Raw genomic sequence first — 4,658 nt, 5'->3', positions numbered from 1 at the left:
GCCATCTTGTTTGTTCTAATCTCATTTGTTAGTTTTGTTTCCCTTTATTCTGAGCGTTCTCTCTGCAGTATTTTAACATTAATCCCAATGGTCTATCAAGGGGGCTTTTGTTGTTTTGGGTCCCATTTTCTCTAGAACTTCTTTTATTAATGTTATTTCCCATCCCGGCTACCTGGTTGTGTTTCCAAAGAGGGTCAACCTACCCCTATATGCAGAGGTTTCTTGCTCTCTTTATTTTTGCTTCATCCGTCTCCGGCCACTTCCCTCTCGGGAACGTTGGACCCCTCTTAGCAATTGGCATGTCGATATAAACCCCTGACTCGGATCGAATCCTTGACTTGACAGATACCACACTCAGCCATATGAGGTGGTCGTGGAACCACGGATCAGGACTCCACACTCACTTCATGTCTCATTCACATGTCTCATTCACACACACACAACCTCTCGGATGTCCCAGCCACCAAAGGAAGTACTGTTTGCCCGCGCAATTTTCCTTACCTTTGGTTCATGCACGAAGTTACCTGGTTGCCACGTGGTGCTCGAATAGGCCTTTTTACCACTTTGCCAAGGGTCCGGATTTATTCGCTTCCTTGGGAGACTTCAGCAGATCTCACCCGAGGGCTGCTGTAACTGGACAGCAGGACGCATCTCCCTCAGAGGAGAAGGCTAAAGCTGCTTCCCAAAGGGAATGGGAAATCCCGGTTGAGCCCCCAAATTGTTAGAAATGAATCCCGATGTCACATAAAAGACACTCAGTGAGACTAAATTACCTTGGCAAAGTAAAATTTACTCCTGCAAGAGGGTGCTTGCGCATAGCTGTACATAAACTAACAGGCTAGCAAGCACACTGAGTGGGCAGTCCACTCGGGTTTTTCATCCCTGATGCGAGTCTCAAGGCTGTGTCTCACCCTATTGGCTAGGGTTTTGACCGCACAATCTATTCCCTTACCCTGTTGGCTAGTTCAAATTTTTAAGGCGCACATTCCTACTTTAGGAAAAGAAGAGAGCAATCATAGTCTGTGCTCCAGGAAGTAGTTTAAGGAAAAAGAAAGTTATGGTAAATTCCTTACTCCAGGAAGCGGTTTAAAGAAAAAGAAAGTGACTATAAATTATTTACTCAATTCGGGAAGTAACCAAAGAAAAAGAGAGAGATCATAAAGTCTTTACCCCAGGAAATAAAAAAAAGTTACCTGAATATAATAAACAGGATTATTTTTTTTCCCACACTTCTCAAGGTAAATTAATAACATGAATGTTATTCTTACATTAGTAATAACATGAACCTTCATTAACTGATGAGCACAACTCAAAATGAGAAGAGACAACTGCAAATATACACTAATAAACAGAATGTAAAATGTATGAAGTATGAATCTTGAAAACTTGGAAGTTGTCAAAAATGAAGTGGAGGGGGGTGGGACTTGATGGTGGATTAGGAAGAAGTACAGTGCAGACCTCCAACAGTAATAACACAGAATACTTGATACTGCAGGTTCAGGGGATTGTCCCAGAACTCTGAGCTCCATATAAAAGAATATTTAGAAGGATCAAATTCTTACTGCTAGTGAAATTTGTAGCAGAATCAAGAAACATGGCACTCTGATCTTCAGCTGCCGCAGATGCCAGAGCAGCCATCTTGGGCATGACAAAGCAAAAACAGGATCAGAGGAGCACTCTTACTACAGAGGCCTGACCAATCATCAGAAGTCAAGGTGTGAATTTTTTTACTGTTTAATGGTCTCTCACTGTCTGTGCACCTCCCCTCTGGTGACGAGAGGGGGTGCATGAGCAAGTGAATGTCCAACACCCACTCCTAGAGGGTCCTACTATGTGTGCACATGGATCTGCTCAGCAAAAAACTGCAGTGCACAGATCTAAGACAGGGGAGAGGTCAACAGGAACTGATTAAAATGAAACAGTCTCCCAGAACAACCCCAGCCAGCTGAGCAAGTGGCATTAAAGTCATATTCATAATTTGCTACTCCCCCCCCCCCGATTATAGACTGTATATCCAATCTGCTTTTTTGCTGCTATAGTTTTATTTTATTTTTAATTTTTTTTAGGTTCCCCTTTTACCTTGGGAGTGCTCTCTCTCTCCCTATGTTACCCAAGAAGAGACAGCAATTTTGGTCATATAGACAAGCTACAGTCACACCCTATAAAATCCCACCATCCAGGCAAGAGGGAATACCAGCTGCTATATGCCAGATAGACAGCCAATACCTGCTACAATTACTCTGAGTTAAGTAATAAGAAAATTGAAAAGGGAAGTCCATTTCTTGATAACATCTACCTGGAGGCAATCAGAAAACTTAATAATACATCATCATACATTAACCTAATTATTAAAAGCACATCTAATTATTGAAGATGCCCAAAAGACAGTACAAGGTTTCAGTGCATGTCCAGAAACAAAATAGAGAAACTGAAACAAATGAGCTGGAGGTAGACCTAGAATTCCTATTGGAAGGAGGGCAGGCTTTGTAACTGCCTGAGAATGAATTCAAGAGAATGATATTAAGGTGCATCCAAATGCTTCACAAGGGGTTTGAGGAAAAAAAAAAAAAAAAGAAGAAGAAGAAGTCAGGAAAGTGCTACAGGAACAATTAAATAAAATAAAAATAGCATTGGAAACAATTCAAGGCCTGTAAAAAGAGGTTAAAATGATTAATAATAAAATACATGAAATGGATAATACACTGAAAGGGCAAAGGAGTAGAATTGAAAAGATGGAAGCTAGAACCAGTGAGCTGGAAAACAAATCTCACAATACTACTAAGATAGAAAAGCAAACAGAAAAAAGTTTAAAAAATCTGAAGAAAGTCTAAGATTCATGTAGAACAACAAGAAGAGGAATAACTTGAGAATTATTGGAATTCTAGAACAGGAAGAATCACACAGAGGAGATAACTGAAGAGTTTCTGGAAGAAAATTTCTCTAACAGCTTGAAAAACAAAAAGATAAACATTCAAGAAGCTGAATGAACCCCAGTAAGGATACACCCCTTATCCATGGGCTTAGGAATCCTCAGGTCTTACCACACTTCATTCATATCAACCAACCATTCCTCTTCTCTCTCTAATTTCCAGGTTGACTGGAGTCTACGAAATGTGGTCAAACTCAGTCCATATCTTCATTGTTGACTTCCCCCATCTTCCACTCACCAGGAAGTAGACTAATGTGGTAGCCAGAAAGTTTATATGCCTGCTCTTGTGTTCCCTTTGAGTTTCAGTTTCAATCTTGGAGTGGACCTGATTACTTGCACTGATGGCTCCCTGGCAAACAATTTGCTTGCTCTTTTAGTAGCCAATCAGACTGCCATTTTTGCTTTAAATTTTTTGTGCTGGTCTTTTTCTCAAGAAGTTTCTTCTGTTCCTCTAGCTACTCCAGGCTGGTCTGCATGTCCTTTCAAGTGGGAATGTCCCACCCAAGAAGGTTTTGAATTGGGCTCAGTATTGTACCTAAGGTCCTATACACTACAAAGTCTCCACAAGAAGCCTATTTCACTGGGAAAGTTCTAGAACCCCTTTTAGGTGAGGACTCCTAAGTCCATGGACAAGGACCTAGTCACAAAGGGCTAAAGCCTCTAGTGAAGTGTCCAGCTGATATGAAGTGAGGGGAGATACACAAAAATTCTCAAAGTTGAGATAATACCCATTTGACCTAGCTTAGATGTCTTGATGATCAGAATGCAAGTAGAGGAAGATAAAGGAATTTGATAAAGGAGACAAGTGTAAATTGCTAATATGATGAACTTGACCTATACTTGTGGATGTAGTAGCTCAAAATACTGAGAGGATAGGAGTCTTCACATACAGGATTAAATATGCCCCCCTCTGTACACAGGGTTGCTAGGGATGGGCAACTTAGACATTGGCCACCTAAAATGGGGGTGGGGGCACTATAAAGGAATGAAGTGGCTGGATTACACATTTTCAAGAGGGAATTTAGTTACAGAGTGAGAGGGAAGGTAGATTCCCCACTGAATAGTTTTCCTCTTGTCTAGACACGTCTGGTGAAAGGAGATGCAGATAAGATTCTTATGAGTAATTGTTCTGACCAACTGTGACTGTCACAATTGTAAATGTAGACGTTTTGTACATAAAGGGGAGAGTAGTTAATATTACATTCCAGAAACAGAAGACCCTAAGACCATCAAGGGAGAAGAGAATGAGTAGAATTTCGGACCCTATCCAGAGAAGCAGTGACACCAGAGATGGAGGCAAAGATGATGTCATGGAAAAATAGAACAGCTGAGGACTCTAGACTCATTGAAAGAAATTTTTTTTTTTTGCTGTCAACCAGTAGACAGGCTTTCAGAATGTCCCTTTGAATTTTTAAAATGAATATATATGCTTGAGTGTTTTTTGTGTACATATCGAAGTATTAAAGTATTGAAGAACAGAGATGTCAGCTTGAGGACTAAGGTGCGCCTGACCCAAGCCATGGTATTTTCAATAACCTCATATGGATGCAAAAGCTGGACAGTTAATAAGGAAGATCATAGAAGAATTGAAGTCTTTGAGTTGTGGTGTTGGAGAACACTGAAAGTGCCATGGACTGCCAAAAGAACCAATAGATCTGTTTTGGAAGAAATGCAACCAGAGTGCTCCTTGGAGGCCAAGATGGCTAGCCTTCGTCTCTCATACTTTGGA

Source organism: Chrysochloris asiatica, unplaced genomic scaffold (assembly GCF_000296735.1).
Source record: "Chrysochloris asiatica unplaced genomic scaffold, ChrAsi1.0 scaffold00205, whole genome shotgun sequence".
Classification (NCBI taxonomy): Eukaryota; Metazoa; Chordata; class Mammalia; order Afrosoricida; family Chrysochloridae; genus Chrysochloris; species Chrysochloris asiatica.
The sequence above is the reverse complement of the archived record's forward strand: the minus strand, read 5'-3'. Positions refer to the sequence as shown.